Below are 25,244 nucleotides of genomic sequence, written 5' to 3' on the forward strand. Positions count from 1 at the left end.
AGGTGCAGGAACTTTTAAAAAATGAAAATTTGTATTCTGCACAGTCTGAATGCCACATGGACTTCATAAATGTAACTGGTAGGCAAGATCTGGCTGGTGGGCTGTTGTTGGCCACGCTTGCACTGAAGTAATTCTTTTCTTATTCCTGGTAAATAGAAACCTATTGAATTATTTCAGAATATCATTAGCTGGATTTTTTTTCTAACAATTTTAGTTAGAATCCTATGTTAATACTATACAAGTCATGCACAGTAATTATATAAATGTTGTCAATTATGGGTTTTATAGGTAACTTAAGAATGTTACTTCAGCATTAAATCTTCTGGGAAGGAGAAAGTCAGACAATCTTTTACAAAAATTGCATTTCCTTGTTTCATTGAACAGGATTTGTTTTGACTTCTGGCAGCAATTTGAGAAATTACTGCAATGATTACCTGGCACTAGAGTAAGAAGCACCATGGATGGTATAGCTGAAGTTCAGTTTTGATTTTTGTGCCACAGGCTGTCTTTATTTGTTCACTTTTTGGAAGTGGATAACTTCAGGATAGAACAATTGTAAATCTTGTAATGGGAACATTTAACCATATCTTAGTTAAGAGGAAAAGGTGCAATATAAATGCAGGACGTTAATAATCTTCCTTATTTCCACACTACCAATTCACAGTTGCACAGCATCCCTCTGACAGTACAAGAATTGCTTACATAGAAGAGGAACAGTAATAAAGTATTTTTTGAATGTAGTTGTATGTCTTGAATTATATTTTCCCATTTTTGAAAGGCGTTAGTCAGTCTCTTTTTGCTCTCCATGTCTCCACGCTCTCCATCTGTTCATTGCTTCCTCCCGCTTCCCTGAAAATGTTCACCTGCTCCACAGTGTTCTTTTTCTCTGCACCCTGCATACCTCCCCTGTTGCCAGGTCCTCTTTCTCACTGCATGTTGCCTTGTTGTTTTCCCTTTTCAATGTTTCTTTCCAGCTGGTGACTGTCAGTGCCACTCCTACTGGTAGCAGTGACCCCTAGGAGAGGCAGCTAGGCTGGTTCATCCTAGTTTGCAGCTAATGTGCAGTAAAGAGCTTAGAGACCTAAAAGCAGATGGCCTGTGAGTTAACCATGCAGCCAAACAGCGCTCTGGGACACCAGCAAATGGTCCAGGCGACCACAGTTTTGGAACTGTGATATCTAAACATAGTTAGACATTAACCATATGTTAATAGAGGAGAAATGTCTTGGTTTCTTCACATTGGTTTGTTAATAAGTGCTTGAAAGGTAGTTGGTTGGAGGGAAACTATGTAGAAATGTTACGCTATGAAATTGATGGGAATTTTTAAAAAATGGAATGAGTAAGATAAATGAGCATCTCCAAGTTTCTTCGGTATTTGAAACCTTCACTTAACAGTCTTGGATTAGATAGAAAACAAGTGATTGCCTCTGGCTTTGAATAATCTGTATGTTGCCTGTATTTCTGTCCAAGCAAAAGAACAGTTTTTTCAGCATTCTTATGAAAAGTGCATTGAAGGAAAACAAAGCTATTAATTTAATACCTTGTCCCTTATTGGCAGTTGGAGGGGGAGTGTGCTAATATTACAGGTCAGGATTTGCATTAACAAGATTAGCAGAACTAGGATACCAGATAAACTAGTCTGCAACAGGTGAAATGGGTAAGTGGCACAAAAAATAATTTATATATATAAATAATTTATAATGCTAGACATAATTAGCTTTCTCACCTAATTAAATTGTAAAACTAGTACAGGATAAGCAGTATTTAACTGTATTGTTTTTTGTGCATTGTAACACATTGTAACCTTATCTGGTTTACTTTAATTAGGTTTTGAATAAATGGAAATGAAGGTTTTCAGTGCAGAAGTACCTTAGGGGGCACCATCTCTAATTCCACCAGAATAAACCAGCTTCTGTCCCTGCATTCAATTTCTCAAGAGTAATGTATTTAGGAATTATCTATTTACAATGATTGATTGAAAAACCCATCTGTATATGTGTCGTGGCCCTGGTTGAGATCCCCCTTCTGAACGTTCACTTGGCTGCTGTGTTTGGACCCATGTGTTGAGTCTGAGCTCTAAGCTCGCTAGGGCCTGAGTAGGCTCCAGGAACTGTCTCTTTGGCCTCTGGGCTCCTACTCCCTGGGCATAGACTGTCTGGCATCCCTTCTCGGCATAGACTGCCTGGTATCCTTCTTGGATGTGGAACCATATGATGCAGCTGCTGTAGGCCCCCAGACCATTGCTAGAACCCCCTGGCCCCAAACTCCCCAAACACCTTCCTTAGAGCCCCACCTTCATGCACACTCTGGTTTATAGTTTAACCCCTATGGATAAGTGATAGTTGAAGAAAATATTTGGCAGAGGGATTTCTTAACCAATCACTCTTTTTACTTTTAGATAGCACACAGTATACAGATCCATGCAAAACAAGAAACACCTGCATGCAATTCCTTTCCAGTTTCATCACTGCTCCTGAGCATTCTTTGTGATTTGGTCAGTGGGTTCCTGGTTCTCCAGGTTTTACTCTTCCGGCACAGACTTCTTTTTGTTCTGGTTGGTGAGAACTGCTCTGAGCAAACTTGGTCCTTTTATAGATTTCCAGTCCCCTTTGCCATGTGACCCTGCTGGTCAGCCTTGAGCCTCCTCTCAGGTGATCAAGGTTCCCTGTCAGGTGGTCTGTTACTTGGGGCAGGGCTACACTTAATATGCTGCACTGTCACAGCTGCAGCGCTTAAGTGAAGACGCTCCTATGTCGCTGGGAGAGCTTCTCCTGTTGGCGCAGTTAATCCACCTCCCCGAGAGGCAGTAGCTGTGTCGACAGGAGAAGCCCTCCTGCTGACATAGCACTGTCTACACAGGGATTTAGATTGGTATAACTACGTCACTCAGGATGTGGATTTTTCACACTACTGACCAACGAAGTTATGTAGTCATAGGTCTGTAGTGTAGATCTGGCCTTGGTCACTACCCCGCTGCAGTCCGGACATAAACTCGTTTTATCCACACTACAACCACCCCACTGTTCTGCCAGGGCAAGTTTCATTCAGTTGTTGACAGACCATATCCATCTCATTCCGAGGCACACAGCCAGGTGCCCCTCCCTTTCCTTATCTGAAGTAGTATGATGTAAGACTACAGCAAAATACAGCCATAAAGCATAAACATAGAGTTATTAAAATCCAGCTGGCATTCATAAATTGTACCTAGGCAGGTCCCCCAGACTATCACATCTTGGAAGGATAGGTAAAGGAATTCCCTGAAGCACAGACTGTTTCCAGTAAAAGGGTTAGCATGGGAAAAGCAGTATCTGTTGTGCAGAGAGGGATATGTGGGAGCAAGGGTTATTGGGAGAAAGACGGTTGTTTGAAGAGGCGAAGGATAAAGATGAGAAGTGGGAATCCTAGAGTGTGTAAGATTGGAAGGGACGTCTTGCTGGAATCAAAATGGACAAGTCACAAATGTTTCCATATTAGAGATGGTGGTTATTGGCTGTTGTTCTTTCAGCCTAGGCTGAGTGACAGCAGAGTCTGTGCTTTCAGAGGAGTGTGAGTGAGTCTACAAAAATAGGGCCAAATTCAGAGTCAGAGTAACTCAGGATGTAACTCCACTGAGTTCAATGGAATTGCATGCATATACCCTTAGAACAGTCTGAATTGGATCATAGACACTGCCTGAATAGTGCTGTTTGTCCTGGAAGCTCATGTGGGGAGATATATTGATTATTGTTTTTTTACCTTTCCTTGGTGGCCTTTGGTCACACACAGTACTGTTGGTGATCTGCTGCAGTGCGTACTATTTCCTCTTTAGAGGCTTACAGTGCAAAGAGCACCTACCCTTTTGGACTTCTTGGAACCCCCTGCTTAAGTCACTAGTTTATATTAAATGTTCCATTATCACATGCTAGGTCTGCTTGTTTAACTGGTTCTCTTGTTGCCTAGGTTAGGAAGTTAGTGCTTTGTTTTTTCCCCATTTCTCCCAGTAAGACCTAGGAGTTGGAGTTATAGTTGTGCCTGGACCATTTAAAGTCCTTTGTCATCCCATCTCCAGCACTGGATTCTAGATAAAGGGCAGAAGCTTTTCCAGTTAGAGGAGGGAAGTTGCAATGATGGAGAGCTTTCTAATTTCTCTAGTTCTGTATTATTACTTAGCAAGAATAGAGGTCATAGTCACTGTGTCCCCAGAATAAGTATATTTGAGAGAATTCAGATTTGGGAGATGATGAGGATTCTATGCGGGATCAGTCAGTAAAAGCAATTTATGTAAAAAATATTAAAAAAGAAAAAAAACCTGTTTGCATGCTCACAGTAACTTAATGTGAATCAGTCAGGCATAATTCTCCTCTGTGCCATGTTTTAGACTAAAGGGATATTCTAGAGTTGGAGACAGTAGAAGAGACTAGTGGCAGTCCTAACGTAACTCTCAGCCCTGTGAATGAGAGAATCACTTTAAAAAGGGACCAAAGATTTGTTGCTGTGACATCAACAAAATGACTTTTATAGGAAAATGTCCTTAAGGCACCTTTCTCTAGGCATGTGCTGAGTTTAAGGGATCTTGACCAAAACAAACGTCAAGTTTTGAAGAAGGTTGATAAATGATTCCCTGGCCATAATATTTATTTTGTTTTGCTGTATGTCTAGAGCCCCTAGGGTTTCAGCAGGACGGTATTGATAAGTCTTTGTAGTTGCAAATACGTGTTTTAGGAGTCACTTAAGTGTGCCCAAATAATCATCCTGAGTTCTCATATGTATGTGTCTGGTCCTCCCTAGACAGGGCTTAGAATAGTGAAAGTCTAAAGGTTTCCAACAAATAAGAAATGCCTTTCCTTTAAAAGGTCATATTTGATTGAGCCACTTAAATAGTAGGGTGGAATGTCATACTCTTCTTTGCTGTTGGTGTGTTTCAGAATAGCCTCACTAGAGGAAGCAGTGGGAGATGAGCCTTAGAAATGAAGCGTTTCGGTTACTGTGTGCAGTCTCGTGGAAGATTTTCTTCAGCTGATTCCAGTAAATGTCTTCTAAGGCAGTTGTTTTCAACCTTTTTTAATTTGCTAACCGCTAAAAAAAAAAAAAAAAAATTGGAATGGAGGTGCGGACTGCTTTGGAAATCTTAGACACAGTCTGCAGACCCACAGGGCTCCATGGACCACAGGTTGAAAAGCACTGTTTTAAGGTGACTGCTTCGGCTGGTTAGTAAAAGGGGAAGCCTCGTAATAAGAGTTGCGTAGTTTCTTCCTTTCTGACTATTGAAAATATCTGAGATTCTCCTCACATAGAACAATCTGTTCTTGATGCCGCTGTTCTCCCCCTGTTATCTAGATCATTAGAATGTGTGTTTGATTCAGATTCTCTTATACATTCCAATTATTTTTTCTGAAAACTGCATATTCAAGATGTGTAATGATACCAAGGCTTCAAAGCATCCTGCCTTGATCTGAAGACACTTTTAAAGCTGATTTCAGGACAGCTAGTCTTCTGGGGCTAGGTCTATGCTAGGGAGAGGGGGTTGACCTAAGATATGCAGCTTCAGCTATGTGAAGCTGAAGTTGGCATATATTAGGTCGATTTACCTGGCCATGAGGATGGTGGCGAGTTGACTGCTGCCGCTCCCCCCTTGACTCCGCTTCCGTCTCTCGCCATGGTGGAGTTCTGGAGTCGACAGCAGAGCAATCGAGGACTGATTTTATCGCATCTACACTAGATGCAATAAATCGATCCCCGATAGATCGATCACTACCCGCCGATCCATCGGGTAGTGTAGACATACCCTGAGTGACCTGAGAACTGTTCCAGAAGGTCAAATGTACATGTCAAGGGTATGAAGTCAGTTGCTTGGGTAAGCCTGCACAATGTCTTCTGCTTAATTCTTTTTAATATGTCTTTGCAAATGTTTCTGGTGGTCTATAATAAAAACATCTCTGAGCTAGGATTATCGTTTGTGGGGGATTAGTTTATGTAGTTATTTATACATTTGATAGCTATATATGGATTTTCCCTTAGTGCTAACTTAAACTTTTTTCTTTCCCATAGAAGAGGCAGGCTTCTCTGCAGTTATGAATAAGAATATGCTACATAATCTACTCTATTTGGATAATTTATTATGGACATTATGTATGAGTTTCCTCCAGTTAAGAAAGAATTGTGAAGGAGTAACTGAACACTTCTTTGATTTTTTACTTAGAGTGGAAACTATGGGCTAACATTTGTCTCACTAACTTTGTCATCCGATCCATCATTGTAGTTCCCTCTTGTACTCAGATGTTAAGGAAACTGTTGGCAATCGCTGCCCAGCACCCGAAAGCTTCAATTTCAGAATTTCACTTGAAAAACATCCTTAAAAAGAAATGAGTGCAGTAAGAATAATGAATAAAAGGCCAGGTTTTTCTAATCAGCAGCTTGCTACTCTGAGAATGGCAAAATAAAAGGATATCAACTTTTAAAACAATCACATTTCTGTCTGAATTTCCCTTCTATCGCAGGTAGCACCTAAGATTACTATAACTGAAAGAGGTCAGTGAGAATGCATTTTCCAGGTTACTGAATTTGACAGCATGCACGCAGTTTAAGGTTTCCCCTTGTGGAGTCAGTTTCCTTGGCCTGGGCTACACTAGCAGGGTGGGGGGTTTGAACTAAGATACGCAACTTCAGCTACACTAAAGTCGAAGTATCTTAGTTTGACTTACCTGGCCGTCCTCACGGTGGTAAGTTGACTGCTGCGGCTCCCCCGTTGACTCCGCTTACTCCTCCTGCCAAGGTGGAGTACGGGTATCGATTTGCGGGTCTATTTATCGCGTCCAGATGAGACGCGGCCAAATCAATCCCCGATACATTGAACACTGCCTGCCAATCCGGTGGGTAGTGTAGACGTACCACATGGTATTTACTTCAGGGTCTCTCAACAGCAGGGAAGAGAATGTTTTAAAAAAATAGGAAAGTGTGATTGTAAAACCAAAAACAATTTGTTGATAGACTTGAATGTGTGTGTAGTACCTGAAAACTGCTTTCAGTTATCTTTTAAAAATTAGTTGCTGATGTGTTGTTAAGCCTGCCATGAAACCATTTCTTGTTCCAATCCTGATAAAGGGCTGTTAGACCAGAAAGTCATAGGAGTAGACACACAGATAATGTCTTGTTTTTATCGGGTGTATTTATTTAGTACGTTTCCTTTGAATGCCTGGTATGCTTTCAAGTGAAGTTAAAAGTTAACTATGTGTTTTAATATTTACATGAACTAATTTTAATCTTCTCTTTCAGAATACACAGCTGCTTTGGGACACACCTCTGTTGGATTTAATACATGCTCAGCTAGCAACAGCTTTCAGCTATGGAATCGGTAAATATTTGAATTACTTGTTTTTTCTGAAGCACTTTCTTTTGTTTTGTGCTATTTCTGTGCGCAAAAAACAAAAACAAAAAACCAAAGCCACATACTGGTATGATCATCGTGGTGTTTTTCTACTTCACCTTTCTGATATTTTCATACTGAATATAAATATTTTAAACTTTTTGATGGAATTGCTGAGACACACTGAATTAAATTTTATCCTAGCAAATGTCCATGGATATTTAAAAAAAACAAACAAACAAACTTACTTCTAAAGAAAATCTGTTCAAATGTAGCGCGTTTTCCTGACCCTTGATGAAAGCAGGACTGTTAATTTGATTCTGGTGAACTGTCTGGGATCAGTTTTTGTCTAATTTCAGCAAAGTTTGTAGCTTGTTAGTGTGCCTGGCTGCTGAGTCAGTAAGATACTTTTAATATCCTTGCACAGTATATCATAGGCCTTTTTTCTACCACTGATTCCTAAAAAGCTCTTAAATAAGAGACTTTGAGTTAAAATTTTAACTTGTCTAATGTTCCTTCTGCTAGTAATAACTAGGGTAATTGAAGCCAATGGACAGTAGACTTCTATGCTTCCTAGGCTTGCATAATGCGAATAAATGAAGGCTTTGGAAAATTATGGCAAACTGTGTTTGGGACTTATATTTTCGTAACATCCTTAGATTTTGGAATTCATAGAATTTTTTTTACATATAAACTTAGTAGGATTACTTAGAGTGGAATGCAGAAAAATGAACTTAGAATAGCGTAATTTGAGATTGGTTATGGGAGAATGGTGTGTGCTGTTGTACTGTGAAAAGCAAAATAATGCGAACAGTATAACTAATCTTTCTCTAGCCTTGGCAGTTTCAGAGAATAGAATCCTAATTGAAAGCTGGAATTCTCCACTTTTCCATGGGCCAAAGCTGCAGTTTTAACTGTGCAGGTTGTGAGGTTATCAGTCCAGGACTGAAAATGCCTATCTACAGGTCCTCAAATACTATGGTGAAGGAATGTAATAAATAACCTAGTGTGTGTGTTTGGTTCTTGGATGTTTAGGTGCTTGATTAACAGTTGGTTTATGCTGAATTTAAATTGTGTTGTAATTTAGTTGTCGTGATACTAATTGCTTTTATTTAAAAAAGACTAATTCAATGTAGAAATGGGCACCCACTGAATCAGATGGTCTGTTTCACAAGTTTGTGGAGTTTTTCTTCCATTCTAAAGTTTTGAAAAGAAATCATGTTGTACTTAGACTGTCCGTATTATTATTCCAAGATATTCATACTAAACAAGCTATTTCACTTTTGCTTGGTGAGTATTAATAATAACAAAAATCGTTCACAGTGAAACAGAACACAGGACAAGCATCAGCAGCTCTCCCCTGCCACAGTTTATTACAGTAATTAAAATATGATAGTGTAGGAGACCTCTTGCTATATGCACAGTAAATATTTCTGGCATTCACCTGAGTATGTTGTGGCATTGCACCACATCAAAATCAATTGTAAAACACCACGTGTATTAGCAAACCAGACATACTTAATAATTTGATATGAAAGATAATTAGTTGTATTCCTTTACATTTTGAACTAAGCAGTATTCAGTTTGAATATTTGCGTTTTGAACCTGATTTTATTTAAACAGGACTTAATTTTTTTCCTCATTAATTTCAATAACTTCAACCTATGAAAATGTTAATGACTATCTAAGTTTGTGTACGTGTATACAATATATGTTCTTGCCGTATGTGATACTATCTGTGTGAGAGATCGTAAAGCTTCATGGCAAATTGCATCTATCATGCACCTTTATCTACCTTGCCTGTAGTCTGGCCACAAATCTGTCTCCCCTAAGACTGCTACTGTCATTCCAAACTTCTGAACTGCTTTAGTATAACCACTTCCCTTTAAAAACCGGTCAAAGAAGTTTCCTGCTCTACCCAAAATATGGAATTTTCCATTAAATTTGAGATAATGAAAGTAAAACTGTTTTGTCTGTTTTTTTTGTATTCTTTGACTATATAAAGCCACACTGCTTTAATTGAGTCCAACCATAGGTGACTCAGATGGAGAGAGAATATTACTGAGGAAATGACAAAATTGGAACATTATATATAGGAAAAAAAATATTTTAAACTCCGATAGTTCAAACTTCTAGGGCTAAAAGTAATTGCTTATCACATTGGAAAGTGGAGATTGTTTGTGGTAGTACCCACAGTGTGCACTGTGCTGTCCAGATGTACATGAAGGAGTGGTTGCTGCCCAAACGAGTTTCCAGTCAAAGGACATTTTCCAGTGAGAGAGAGCCACTATTTCTAGCTCTGCAGAATCATGATGGCACATTTTTAAATTGTTCATTGGTCAAGGACTGTTTGCCTGCCTCCCTCTCCTGGGTCATTGTAATTTGGGGAGATTGGGGAAGGGAGAATAAAAAACCTGACAGATTATCAAAAAAGAAATTGAGTGATGCTGAGATCTCCGGTTTTGAAAAAGTCGCTGCAGAGGTGGCCTAGTGGGCTTAATACTGGTGATGAAGTCAGGAACTACATGATAATTGCAGTTTAGCACGTGAATATCAGCAGCACACCTTTATGCACATGTACACCATCTCCAAATTAGCCCAAGGTCTGAATGAGATGAGTGACTCATGAACAGCTGGCTGAAGCTTGATGAACTAGCAATATCATTTACTCACCCTCCATGGAGGACATTGCTCCCTCCGTTGTCAGTGATACACAGCCTACACGTGTCTTGGACTCATTACTAATGGATAATCAAGTAGGGACAGCTGCTATGCTATTTTCCACATTTTGCAAGAACATTGCCCCCATCCCGTAAATGCTTGGCTTCTGCAGTCCATGATTTTGACCATCAGTTTGGACAAGTTACTGTACCTGGGAATAAACATGTAGGCACTCAAAAAAAATAAAATAAAATAAAAAATCTGGCTTGTACAGTTTACAGCAGTATCCCTGCTAAACATCATGGGTGACTAAAATTGACACTACGTAGGCTCCCCACTGAATTACATTCAGAGTCTCGAACCCTAGTGATCCAACTCATCTGATTGCTTCTCACTTTGAAGTAACATTCTACCGTGGCATCTCTGTCCTATGGAATCAGTGGAGCTATCAAACGAGTGAGATTAGTGGGAGTGTGGGACAGGTTTCTTGGTAGCCAGCAGACAATATTGGAACCTTATTCCATGGGATATCAGAATGACCATGAATCTTACTACCTTGGAAAACTACAAGACTGGTTGTAGGTGGCTTGCAATAATAAGAAGCCAAACCCTATCTCTCCGAGTGGAAAGAGGGGAGGGAACTGAAAGGAGAGTATAAGAATCTAGCTTCATCCATGTGAATTTATGTAATCTTGTAAGACGGTAATACCATGGTAATGTGTGGTGGAGATATTTTTTGTTGCTAAGCTGTTTGAAGCTATTTGTTTTTAACACGTTAGCTGTATTCTGGTTTTGTTGCAGAAAGAAGATGCTGCATTACACTGAGCCTAATGCTCCAGGATTCAGTAATTTGAATGTTTCTGTAGCAGAAAATTCGAGTGTAAGAGCTTGACAGTTGGTATAATTCTCACTTCCCTAACATCTTCATTAGAGAAGCAGAAGGGTCAAGGTTTTCTCAGAGCAGCAGAGAAACTGAAATGGCTTTTGATGGTGGTTTTGGCACTAGTATTTCATCAAGTCTGTAATGAACATGGAGGTGTAAGAGTAAAAGGATGAATAAGGTAGTGCTGCTAAACAGAATTGCTTTTTAGAGTTTGAGTCTTGCTTCACTCTGACCTCCTGAGAAGGATACAATTGTAAAGCTGACTCCCATAGTGCAAAGCCAATTTCAGTACATTCTTCCAGAATTAAATTGTCTTCTGGAAGAAATGCTACAATAAAGGCAGCATCATTTAAACTAAATGGGGACCTGATTTTGTGATACATTTAACACAATTTTTTTCTATTTAAAATATTTTAACTTTATTACACATTTAAATGTGTAATAAAAACTGCTTTTTGCTGAAATAATATACTGGATATATATAAATATTGGCCAGGAAAGGGCCCTTGCCAAAGGCTCTTAAGAAAACTAAACAGCTATGGGATAAGAGAGAAGAGTCTTCTCATGGATCAGTAACTGGCTGAAAGATAGGAAACAGATCAGGAATAAATGGTCACTTTTAACAATGGAGAGAGGTGAACAGTGGGTACTGGGGCCTATGGCATTCAACATATCCATTAATAATCTGGAAAAGGAGGTGAACAATGAAGTGGCAAAGTTTGCAGATGACACAGTTATTTAAAATAGATAAGTCCAAAGAAGTCTGCAAGGAGTTAGTGATCTCACAAAACTGGGTGATTAGGCAACAAAATGGTAGAGGACATTAACATTAAGTTCAAAGTAATGCATATTGGGGAAAAAATAATTCCAGCTCCACATATACAATGATGGGTTCTAAAATTAGCTGTTGCCACCCGAGAAAGAGCTCTTGGAATCACTGTGGATAGTTCTCTGAAAACTTCTGCTCTGTGTGCAGCAGCAGTCAAAAAGGCTGACAGTATGTTAGCAACTATTAGAAAAGGGATAGAAAGTGGAACAGAAAACACTATAATGCCATATCACTATATAAATCCGTTGTGCGCCCACACATGGAATACTACGTCCAGTTCGGGTTGCCCGTCTCATAGTGGAACTGGAAAAGGTTCAGAGAAGAGACTAAAAAGATCAGGGCTGACTAAGGGGGATATACTAGAGGTCTGTGAAGTTGTAAATCGTGTGGAAAAGTGGATAGCATTATTTACCCTTCCCCACAATACAGAAGCCAGGGGACACCCAATGAAATTAACAGGCATCAGGTTTAATACAAACAAGAGTAAGTACTTTTTCACACAGTGCACAACTAACTTATGGAACTTGTTGCCTTGCCATGAGATGTTGTGAGGGCCCAAAGTATCAACTGGGTTAAAAGAACTAGATAAGTTTTTGGAGGAAAGATCCATCAGTGGCTAGTAGCCAAAATGGTCAGAGATGCAGCCTGGTACTCAGGACAAATTTAAATCTTTAGCAGATGCTGGGAGTGGAAAGTAGGGGTGGGTCACTCAGTAACCGCCCAGTTCTGTACATTCCGCTTGAAACTCTGGTATGGTCCACTGTCAGAGAGGGGATACTGGGCAAGATGGATCATGGCCTGATGCAGTGTGACTGGTCTTATAGGATGTTGTAGAGCTCCTGGTTTTTCTGAATTGTATCAATAACCTAGGCTTACTGTTAACTCATTTTCTCTGTCTTCAATGTGCATTAACATTTTCATATCAATATTAATAGGGAGATAGATCAGTTCTCTAGACTTGTGATAGATATTTTATCCTAAATACCAATTTCAACAAAAATAAGCAGTTAATACACTGATGGCTCACTCCGTTTTAGAATCCTTGTTCAATGAGTGACTTTCTGCTTTTTAATATGAGAGTTGTGGGCAAGGTGAATGTTTAGGCTCTTTTCATATAGTTGACAAATACAAAAAAATAGTTTCCAATTCTGAGGGAGGATTAGTATTTACTTTATGTTGAGGCAGATGTTAAAGATGAGAGAGAGCCAGAAAACCACATGCAAGTGAGATTACTAGTCCAAGATAACATTAAAGAAGCAGAATTATTGGACATGTGGTTGATTAAAATATGCTCTTGCTGTACTCCCCATACTGTCATTCTAAAATGGTAGAATCCTTTCTGCATAAGGAACATTCAGATTTAAAAAACGTATTAAAATAATTATGTAATTTTCACATTTGTCTTCGGAGTAGTTTGACTCCCATATAGACTGCCCTCTTATCCTCAGTATGTGGTTTAGTCTGTACAGAAGATCGTAAACCGATGGAAAGTATAAGATCTAGCAGAGCATTTTTATCACATGTAGCGTGAATAACATTATGGCAGGGGTGGCCAAACTGTGGTTTGTGAGCCGCATGTGGCTCTTCTAGCGTTAGTGTGGATCTCGGAGCCCCCCATTTCCCCCCATTCTCCACCTGCTGGACTTCGGCGTGGTGTGAGGGGGAGCTTGTGACCACTGCTTGGCAGCAGGGTGATGAGGTAGGGGCTTCTGCACAGCAGGGCTGGGAGATCTTGAGGTTTCAGCCCCACAGGGCATGCCTGGCAGGGCTTGGGGTTTCTGCCGGAGGGGGGCCCCAAGCCCTGGCAGATGTGCCTCAACTCTTGAACTTGTGAAGATTATCGTGTGTGGCTTGGAGGGTCACTGAGTTTGGCCATCCCTGCCTTACGGTGTGGGCTGTATGAAGTGTTTGTCTGCATGAGTTTGAAATGGCTGTAATGGACGTCATTCCAAGTGAGTAGCCTTAAAATCTTTATGCCATAACAGGCCCATGTGTATGCAGTAAGAGACGTTATTTTAAAATATTTTAGAAATACCGGATTTACTATTTTATCCAGATGTATTGTATCTCTCCACCTTTAAAGTCAGGCTGCCTTATTTATGATGAGTCCAACTCTGCTAGGGTTCAGAGGACAGAAAATCTAATACTAGGAAGAATGCAGCACCTCTAAAGATCCAAAAATATAAATAAAGTCAATACCTCAGGCCTTCCCAGGGCTGGAAACAAGTTTATCCTTTGAGAGAGTTGGGAATCTCTCTCTGTAATGATTTAAAGCTCCTTTTTCCAGATTACACATCTTGCCTCAACTTCAGGCATTTCCTGATTTGAGTGCTTAAGCTGCTACTTGTACAATCCATAACATTTGAATGAAATGGAATTTTTGAAATTAAATTTTTTCTATGTCTATGGAATGCACTTTGCACGCTCTGCCGGAAGGGGAGCTCCTTTATTGCACATCCTCAGTGTTAGAGTCTGCAGAGCCGCCCTTCTCACTCTCACTAAACTTTTCACCGCAAAGCTGTCAGCCTCGCACAGGTGCACAGCCTGGCTCTTCCCTAACTGTGCATGCAGTTCTTGGGCTTAACAAGAAACTTCTGTGCAAAATAGTGTTGCTCAGGTTGTAACTTGGATAAGTCAAACTCAGTTTCTACCTGGTGGAGAAGACTGTTGCCATGCCAAATGCCATCTTCCTCCCATGTTTCTGTTCTAGAGCTGGTCAGAAAACATTGCAATAATTGTTTATAATGGGAACAATGCTTTTATTTCTTATACGCAGTGTCTGAATTGTTTTTACTTTCCTAAAAGGATTAGAACATTTAAACTGCCAAAATCTCTTTCCATGACAGCAGTTAGGCATTTGTAAGTTTTAATCAGTTGACACCCTGTAGATTCATGAATCACTGTTGCTGTTGAGAATAAAGCCAATGATGCAAGCAAATAGGCAAAGATGGCAGAATGTACTGGAATGTTCTTCTCATCCTCAGTAACAAATGTGGTCTATTTTTCATCAGGGAAATTCCTGCGCTTTATCTAGGCCTTAGTGACACATGTGAGATGAATCATAAGCATGAGGATTTTATAACTGAAATAAAGTTTACTGACCAGTTTCGACTTTCATTGTTACACAAACTCTTTTCTTGGCTGGTACCTTTTCTGAAAGACAAAGAGCCCCAAAGCACTTTTAGGTGGTCAGAAATGGAACAGATTTTTCACTCAGAACCTAGTCACTGAAAATGTCAGCAATTGGTATATGGTATTAATCATTTTATTTACCTGTTAACATTTTGTATAGCGCCAAAGAGTGAGTGTGTGGTGCTTGAGAGAATAAAGTTGTAGTCTCTGCCTGGAGGTACTTACACTCTAGATTCCATGCTGGATGACGTATGGGTGTGGGATGGGAGAATTACACACAATATGGCTCAGGCTGCATGTTTTCACAAGATACGTGTCATGTTACGTTAGGTGCAGATGATGCACTTGATGTCATACAAGCTGCAGTCTGTCCTTGTTCTGAGGAGCTTGCAAACTCCACACAGGTAAGACCAGACACACTGAAGACTTAGAGGAGGTGGTGGCTTAGGATGTTTTAACTCATTTTCCCTCCTATCTTTTATTCCCTCTTAAATAAGAAGGGACTTGAGAGGGCAGTTGACTGATGCAGATGAGCGTTTGTGGGCCTAGTACAGGGGTCGGCAACCTTTCAGAAGTGCTGTGCCAAGTCTTCATTTATTCACTCTGATTTAAGGTTTCGCGTGCCAGTCATACATTTTAATGTTTTTAGAAGGTCTCTTTCTATAAGTCTATATTAGATAACTAAACTATTTGTTCTGTGTAAAGTAAATAAGTTTTTAAAAATGTTCAGGAAGCTTCATTTAAAACTAAATTAAAATGCAGAGCTCCCCGGGCCGGTGGCCAGGGTCTGGGCAGTGTGAGTGCCACTGAAAATCAGTTTGCGTGCTGTCCTCAGCAAGCGTGCCATAGGTTGCCTACCCCTGAGCTAGTACTATATCAAGTTAACATGGCACACATTAAATGGATTAAAACTGGTTAACTGAAAGGTCTCAAAAACATTGTAAAACAGGGAAACATCACTGAGCAGTTGTGTTTCCAGAGAGGTCCTGCAGGGATCAGTTTGTAACCTTACGCTATTCAACATTTTTATCAATTACCTCGAAGAAAACCACCACCACAGAAAAAGCTTGCATATGACAAAAATTGAGGGAGTGGTAAATAATGTAGAGAACAGGTCACCGATTCAGAGCTATCTGGATTGCTTGGTAAACTGAGTACAAACAAATATGCATTTTAATACGGTTTAAGGTAAACGTACACATGTAAAAATAAAGAGTGAAGGCCAGACTTATAGGATGGGGAACTAGCTGGGAAAGCAGTGACTCTAAAAAAGACTTAGGGTTGTGATAGATAACCAGCTGAACATTAGTTCCCAGTGTGAGGCTGGGACCAAAAGAACTGGTGCAATCCTGGGGTGCATAAGCTGTGGAATCTCCAGTAGGAGGAAAGAGGTTATTTTACCTCTATTTGGCACTAGTGTGACTGCTGCTTGAGTATTGTGTCCAGTTTGGGTGCCCATAATTCAAGAACTAGTTGATAAATTGCAGAGGGGTTCAGAGAATAGACATGAAAATGATTAAAGGATTGAAAACATGCCTTATAGTGATAGACTCATAGAGCTCAATCTATTTAACTTAACAAAGAAAAGGTTAAGGGATGATTTAATTGCAGTCTAGGTACCTACATGGGGAACAAGTATTTAATAATGAGCTTTTCAGTCTAGCAGAGAAAAGTCTAACATGATACAATGACTGGAAGCTGAATCTAGATCAGTTCAGATTGGAAATAAGGCATACATTTTTAGCAGTCTGTAATTTATCCTTGGTACAGTTTACTAAGGGTCATTTGGATTCTTCATGGACAAGTTTGAAATGAAGATGGGATGTTTTTCTAAACGATAGGCTCTAGAAATTATTCTGAGAGAGTTCTCTGGCCTGTGTCATGCAGGAGGTCAGACCGGGTCATCACAACGGTCCTTTCTGGCCTTAGCATCTGTGAGCTATAAACAAGAATAGCAGGCCCCAAATACATGTTTATCTGTTTACCAACTTTGATATGTTTTGTATAATTTCTTCATTTCCCCCTGACCACAAGTCCCCCCCCAAAGCACTGAAGCTTTTATTTAAAATAAAAATAGCATCCACCATTTATAAGTGGATTTACAACAGGCAAATATGTGTAGATGATAGAAGCGAAAATGGTTACAGAGCTAATTTCAGTTTCATTTTGTATTAAAATAGTTGGACACTTGAATATGTCTTAAGCAGAGGACAGGTAGGGTTCCTGTACAATTCATACTTGGGATTTGTTGCCACCTTATAGTACCCAGGCACTTGAGTGTCAGTGTTAAATTCTAATTATTGGTAAAGAATGTCAATATTTGTGAGAACTCAGTAAAATAACAGGTTCCCTATAATGACTCTTCAGCACCTTCCTCAAATCTGAAAAACAAAAAGAGGAACGCCTTCTTCCACTCACTGTGCTTGTGACCTCCCTTTAACTCCAATGAATTCTGCTCCCCCTGTCTTTGCCATTCAAATCCCTTCTGAAGACCCAGTTCTTCTACTAGGCCAGGGGTAGGCAACCTATGGCACAGCTGCCGAAGGCGGCACGCGAGCTGATTTTCAGTGTCACTCACACGCCCGCCTGGGTCCTGGCTACTGGTCCGGGAGGGCTCTGCATTTTAATTTTAAGTGAAGCTGCTTACACATTTTGAAACCTTATTAACTTTACATACAACAATAGTTTAGTTATATATTATAGACTTATAGAAAGAGACCTTCTAAAAACTTCAAAATGTATTACTCGCACGCAAAACCTAAAATTACAGTGAATAAATGAAGACTCGGCACAGCACTTCTGAAAGGTTGCCGACCCCTGTGCTAATGCTTTTCAGAGTTGTGGCTTTGTTTCTAGTTATAATTTGAAGCAATTAAACATTGATGTGTGGATCACTGTGACAGGTCTGTTCCTGACAGGATGCAAAATTCTGGCCGTTCATAGGTGAAATCTGTGTTTTTATGTCATGGCTAATTTGGGCATCCAGGATTCCAACAGGACACTCATGCTGCAGTCCTATTTAACAGTCTGAGGGTAAACTTAATAGCGGGGGATATTACTTTGTGAGCCATGTCTCCAAGAAGCATTACCTGTGTTCAGCTTTAGCCCACTGCCCTTCTTTCATCTGCTCATTTCAGCTGATCACTGAGAACTGGGAGATGGGTGTTGTGTATGCTTGATAGAAAGGTGATTTAGAGCAGGTTATCTGCTGACACTTCAGTCTGTGCTGCTTTGCCAGCTTTCCCATGAGTTTCATAGAGATTAATATGGAGGAGAGGATTTAGCCATGCCTGGGCTCTGGAGGTGGATGGGGATGAGGTGCCTTCATACTGATACCTCTCTCTCTCTCTCTCTCTCTCTGAGTTAATCCAGGTAGAGGGCAGAGAAAATATTGCCTGCTTTGTGGGGCTTCACTGTCCATCAGTGGTGCAAATGTTCAATCTAACCGTCTGGCTGGATTGCCAGCTGTTCTGAGATCAGGTAGCAGCTGTGATTAGATCTGCATTATCTTGCTGAGAGCGCATTATGCTACTGGTTTTATATCTGTACTGGCTACCTAACAAATGCTTAGTAGATCTTAAGGTGTTAAAACCCTTCATACCCTGGGACCAGTTTACAGACTGCTTCTGCCCCCTTCCCATACTGTCACAGTTGGGATCAGTAGGGGTGGGTGCCAGAGCTGGAGCCTCGCTCTTATAATGGCAGTGGGGGGAAAGCAGCTGTTTTTCCTAGCTGTGAGGGAATGGGAACTTGATCTGCAGTGTCTTTTTGCTATTGGGTTATTTCTGTTAATATGGAGTCTGGTGGCACTTTCAAGACTAACAGATTAAAAGGGCATTACAGGATTATGTCATGGTTGTGTATCTGGAATGTGACTGGAAAGACTACTTTTGTGTGGGTAATGTCTGAGTTATATTCAGTTTAATATTGTATGACAATTAGCATGGAGGGTAAACTTTTGAAAAACATGGTTATTGGAGTTGATGATCAACTTGCCAGGAGGCACATAGTTGTAGGTGTGACTGTGTTGCCTTCTCAAATTCCAGTGTTTATCTGAATTTTCAACTGTTCAGGTTATAACAGTAAGATGGTTCACAGGTAATTATTGAATAGTTCTGGTTATTCTCTGGCAGAGTTAGCCTTATTACTGGAGTCTTGCAAGAAATAAGCAAATCTATGTTGTAGTCAGAAGAAAATTCTTCTCTTAAGTAGTCTTTTTTTATAAACCTCATTCTTGCAGTCTTGCCAGTATCCTGTATTTGTTTTTCATGGGCAGGCCTTCAGTATTTTCTTACTTCAAGTTAAGTGTTGTAATAGAAATTTAAATTTTAGTCACAAGTAATACAGGAAAGAAACTTCTGAAAGGAAACTTTCACTAGTGCTTAGGATACTGAAAAGCATTTAATGCAGATGTTTGTTTTTAGAACATACTTTTCTATAGGTTTATCTGATTTAAAATTTACTGGCATTAAATAATGGGTATAATATAGAGGTCCAGTTGGTTCCCTCCCTCACCAATTAGTTTGAGCAATTAATAGATCTGATCTTTGGCCTAAGGTTGTTTAAGATTTTGTAATCTCTATAGCTAAAATCGCCATATGTTACTTACTGTGAGATTGAATGCTGTATGAAAAGCAAATAGGGAGTCAAATGCCTATTGCTAGATAAATGGCTTCTGAGTAACAAAATAAAATCACAAAAATACTGTAACAGAAATGAATTCCTTATAAATAAAAGGAATTTAAAAAAATGTTTAGTATGTGCTTTCCCCATTGCTGTGTATGCGGCCTGGGCTTGGTTGTGTCACTGTTCACGTTGCCACTATCACTGTTTGGAACTGGCAACTGGTCGATCCTAGCAATAAAAAAGAGTTTGCTTTCCTGCCTTCCTGGTTTGTTCAGTTTTTTAATGGCATCTTTATGCTAAATTAAAAAGAACTCTTCTTGTCTGACTGCTACCAGCACAAAGCATAGAGCAGGGGTGGCCTAACGGTGGCTCATGAGCTGCATGTGGCTTTCAGAGTTAAAGTGCAGCTCTGAGCCCTGCAGGACACATTTCCTCCCCCCGCTGCCCCCCAATTCTCCACCTACCAGACTTCTGTGCTGGTGAGGGAGGTGAAGCTTGTGACCTCTGCTTTGCAGCAGGGTGGTGAGGTAGGGATTTCTGCCCACTAGGGACAGGGATTCTTGGGGTTTCAGCCCCGCAGGGCCTGCCTTCCAGGGCTCGGGGCTTCTGTTGGAGTGGGGCTAAAGCCCCAAGCCCAGGCAGGCTCTCAAACTTCTGAAGATTGTTGTGTGTGTCTTGGAGAGTCAGTAAGTGTGGCCACCCAAGCATAGAGGAAATTCCTACATTCAGTGGGATGCTTCAGATACTGCTGCATGCCTGAATCTTCCTCTCCTTTTCAACTCCTCAGTTTCTTGGTTATTTTTTTTAAAACCCTCTTAAAATTAGTTGCAATTGAATGTTAATTTTGTTAGAAATAAGATGTTGACTCTGCTGTAGTAACCCCTGCAACATCTCAGTGGATTTGGTGGGAGGTAGCTTAATTTATCCTCCCCAGAAACCTCATTGTTAAAAGTAGGAGAGTTTCAATATAAGTGTGTTTTTTTGAATATACCACTTCATCAATGTTTCTTGTGCTTTGAAGGCTTTTACACTGTAACTTGAATAAAGGTGAGGTATAAATTTGCTTTCAGCAAGACTTGTATTGTTTTGGGGCATACTCCAGAAGAAGTATGGGACATATTCCAACAAAGGCGGCTTCACTTTTTTGTGGAATTGCCTGGATGAGATGGATGGATGGGTCTGCCTGGATGAGGATATGGGAGGAGACAGTTAATCCACAACAGTCTTAATAGCTTCTTAATCTAGCTTACTATTTTTTGTACTTGCAAGCAACACTAAGCCCCAAGGTGCTACTGTGCAAGCTTGGCAGACGATGAGCAAGAGGATTAGTCAGATTTTATCACTGATAACTAGAGCAAAAAGTTGTGCATAATAGCAGATTGGAATTCCAATGTCGTTTTTCTAAGGTACTGTGCAATATGCATGCCTTGGCTGAAACAGAACTGTTTCTCAGCATCACATGCCTAAAGGTGTCTGGGCACATTAACAAAATGTAATAAACAAATTACATAAACAAAAAGCTTTACAAATACTGATGGCTTTGTGCATTCTCTAATGCTTGTCTATGAAATAATTAGCTGCTGCTTGATGGTAAAATGAAGTTAATGTAGTCTGACTATCGGGGCAGTTTAGATTTGGAACTGTTTAGATTGTAGCAAAATCTTGGGAATTCAAACACAAATAGAAAGTATTAAACTGAGGTTAACATAATAGTCAGAAAAATGACATTTATAGAAATATTCAGAATGCAATTAGATTGGGGATAGTAGGAAAATTCAGATTGCTAAAGTCTAGAAATCAGACTTGTTTAGTCTTTGGGCTTGGGAAATGCAGGTCGTGAAAATCTTTTTCATCATTGGTACAGGGCCAGTGTTTGGAAACTTTTACTAATCCTGAAGGCATTTTTACTATTCCATTAGTGATTCTAGCTCAAACTTAGTGAGACTTGAAGTTAGATTTCACTTATTTTTTAAATGCACGTTTTTTGTTAATATTAATCTTTGAAACATTTTGCTTTCGAAAAATTAAATATTTATAATTTCACTGTTTTTTCTCTCCAAAGCTTGCTTTTGTTTTCATAAGTGGTTCCGCTATCCATAATGGAGTGAAGTCGGGTTGTTCCCTCAAAGTCCGTTTACCTCCCATTTAATTTCATTGGATCATTGCACCAACGCTTAAATACAAAAACAGGACCAGTTTGTAGCAAATAGGCTGAGTAGGTTGGGAAAGACAACCACAGTAAAAGTACCAATAGTAACCTAGTGAACTGTTGAGGGATTTTACAAAGTGAACATTCAAAAACATACTGACTTCTTAAAAATGAAGCTATATCCATGCTTTACAACTATGTCATTCTGGTTATAATTTGCATTTTCCTATTTCATTTTTGCTTTCATTTTAGTAGCCATAGCTCTTTAACCACTTGATACTTACCCTTTATTCTGTTTGAATGCAGGTATTCCAGATTTTAAGATATCATAAAGCAGTGCTTTCTAGCTTCAGAGAAACTTGGGTTGTAATGTAAGATGTTGGATTGGAGAAATTCTAAGTAGAAGGTAGTTTAAGGTACTATTTTTTGCAACTGTCGAAGATTAGAAACCCCCTCTGGAACACTGGGACTCCTAGCATTTCCATGGTCTAGAGCAGGGGTTCTCAAACAATTCTATACTAGGATCCCCCCGAAACTCACCTCCCACTTAGCAGGGATCTAGCCAGGACAGCTCTCCTTGTTAGCAACATGGGAAGGGAAGGGCAGAGTTGTTGTGATATCCCTGTGTAGGTACAGCAAGTCTCTCTTAGGTGCAGCAGTCCTGGACCATAAACCATTGTAACTTTAGAATCCTGAAATTGTGTAAGCTCTGACCATTGTAGAACCATGTTGAGTTTAGACTTTAAAGGAAGGTAATGAATCTGTAAAGTGTGTGTGTGTGTGTGTGTGTGTGTGTGTGTGTGTGTGTGTGTGTGAAATAAATAAATATATAAAAATAAATATATTCCAGCATGAAGTGGACCGTAGTGGTTTATATGGAATTTATTAGTGATTTAAGTGTGGTTTCTCTCTCCTCCATTTCTCAGACCCCCTTTCACAAGGTTTTATTTAAGTAATAAAGTTCAAGTCCTAATTCTGTGTGTGTTAAACATGCCCTTATTGAACTTTATGTAGTTTGGACTTCTGTCCACTATGGTGTTGGCAGAACTTCCTGGCTGGAAAGTAATGGCAGTTCTTTTGGGGTTCAAGGATGGTGAGGTCTCTATAGTGTAGGAGATTTAAACCAAAATGAAATGGGTTGTGATATGCTGATATTTATAAACTTCAAGAGAGCAAAAGCCAAGCTTTTGCTTATGTAACTACCAGTGTGTTCATAATTGTAGTGAGATGTTAAGGTTTTCTTAATTTGTGAGTTTATTGCAACTACAGAATAGCTAAACTTTTAAAATTTTGTAGTGTTTGTCATATACAGTAATGAATGTATAGCTGAAATAATTAATATTGCATTTTAATTTGATGCCTTCTTGCATGGGCTAAAACCATATACAAGCGCATTACCTTTTAGTATAGAATTCTATTTTTCTGAAAAAGGGGAAAGATCTCCATTTTGAGTACAGACCCTTCTCCTAAGAACACTCCTTTGTTTGAGAATCTAAGTAAATCCTTACACTCCATTGTAAGTCTTTTCCCTCTGTTGGACTCCTTCAGCAGATTTCCATGAAGCTTTTTTGACTGGAAAGTGTATATGCTCTACCTTCCTTCTGTTGGAGCAGCATTGTTCCGCTGTCACCATAGAGGCTTTTGATGACCTGTCCCCTCTCTGCCTCTCTCCCCAAATCTCCAGAAAACTGGAGCAAATACATCTCATTTTCATCAAAGCAGCAACCTTTATCCCTAACCTGGAAAGGCTTCTCTCCCCTTGGGAGACTTTCCACTTTTCCACTCTCTTGGATTGCAATGAACTAGACCTTCAGTTGCAATTCATTATAAACATTCTGTAGAGGAGTGGGCAAGATCTTACCCTAGCTAGTGGGCTGAGACTACTTGGTTTCTATAGACCTCCGAAATCACAGAATATCAGGGTTGGAAGGGACCTCAGGAGATCTAGTCCAACCCCCTTCTCAAAGCAGGACCAATCCCCAGACAGATTTTTGCCCCAGATCCCTAAATAACCAATGCTCAAACCCTTGAGCTATCCCTCCCCCCCAATGCCTATACATGCATTGCCCATAGATTTTCTGTATTGTTAATACCTAGTGCTATCCCTAACTCCCTTCATCTGCCCTGTAGGTCTTAAGGAAGAGGGTGGTGATCATAGTATTACTTCTCTAGAACAAATATTGTCTAGAATTTCTTATTTGAACTGGCTGATCGGGGTGTTGTCATGCCAGCATATTGAGTTGTACCGGTTTCTGTGCATCTGAGCCTGATCCACAGAAGGAAAGGGTCGTCTTAATCAAGATACCACCTGGGGAGCAATTTGATGCTAATCAGGACATTGTTTCCTCCTTCCTGAAATACAAAAATTAATGGGAATTAATTGGTGTAAGATCACATTCCTATTAAATGATTGGCCCACTTGTGGCTGTAGATATCCTGCCTAGAGTTCTGTAGGAGAAGCATCACTCCAAGAGTCTCTTCTGGCCAAGAACATGATCCTGGAAAATGTAGAAGAAAAGACACCGGTCCCTTATATTCTTGAGGCACTCTCCTGATAGGAAAAGAACTGCTAGAACCATAACCAGCGTTACCACTTATGTTGGCCTGCGCAGGTTGGGTGAAGGGACAAACATGTCCAGGAAACATATAGCCTTCTATGTATAAACATGTAAGTAATGTAAGCAGTCAGGTTCATTTCTGATAGATTCTAGCTCTGTCTGGTACCACACAACCACAGCACATGTAGTTTAGAATGACCACTGTAAAGTTTGTAATGGCAAACCAGGATGAGATCCCTATTTTCGTAAGATCATCCCTTGACCTGTGTGGAGAGGCAGCTCAGAGCCTTCTCATTGTAGCAGAGAAACTGTTGATGTTTCACACACTTTTTTTGGCAGAGGTCTTTTGAAGGTATCAAAAGCATTACTACTGAGTCCCAGATTGGTGGGCTCTTGGCATAGAATTGAATAGAAGTGACACCCCCCCTGTGAATTGGGTTTTGTCATCTTATTACATCAGTTTGGAATTCCCACAGAGTAATTAAGTGATTTTTACTCATTTCCTTTTCAGTATCAACCTAGATTTTTAGAAGGGGTACATAAGTCTTAAATCAAGAAACTAAGAATAAACTCAGGTATGTAGATGTTACCAGATAAGTGGTTCTCAACTTCTTCCATTTCTGTATCATGGCCCCATGTTACAACAAAATTTTTGGGACACCCCACCAATCCAATATCATCATGAAGAAAACGTGTATTGTTCCAGCCCCCTGAATCTGTTCACACCCCTCTTTCCCTCCCTCCCCCAGGGGGTCATGACCTCAGGATAACAGTCCACTTACTAGACTATTTTTAGGTAAAGTCATTTGCTTGGAAAAATCAGTTGAAAAGGGCAAGTTGCAGAGGGAACCAAAAAGTGTGGGTATGATTGGCTCTGTGTCGGACTGTATTGGAGATGAGGAAAAGTCCTTTTAATTCCATATTGGTGTACTGAGTGCAGAAATCATATCTGCTTCATAAGAATGAACTTTTAACGCATGTAATTTGAAACAGTTCACTTATAGGAAAGGTTTAAATGGTGCATTTTATGGAGCCCAGCATTTTGTCATATTTTCATTCTTTCA

At 39.9% G+C, this 25,244-nt stretch overlaps 1 protein-coding gene across 2 annotated transcripts in view; it reads left to right on the forward strand.

The window, feature by feature from the left end:
- The window catches only part of ANKRD11 (ankyrin repeat domain containing 11), a 237,057-nt gene that overhangs the window by 26,401 nt on the left and 185,412 nt on the right, over positions 1-25,244 (forward strand). For both annotated transcript variants that reach the window (XM_050922636.1, XM_050922635.1), the window contains exon 2: positions 7,252-7,330. The gene's annotated coding sequence lies outside the window, so the exon portion shown is untranslated. The remainder of the gene's footprint in view (positions 1-7,251; positions 7,331-25,244) is intronic.

This window comes from Gopherus flavomarginatus, chromosome 14, assembly GCF_025201925.1.
Source record: "Gopherus flavomarginatus isolate rGopFla2 chromosome 14, rGopFla2.mat.asm, whole genome shotgun sequence".
Lineage (NCBI taxonomy): Eukaryota > Metazoa > Chordata > Testudines > Testudinidae > Gopherus > Gopherus flavomarginatus.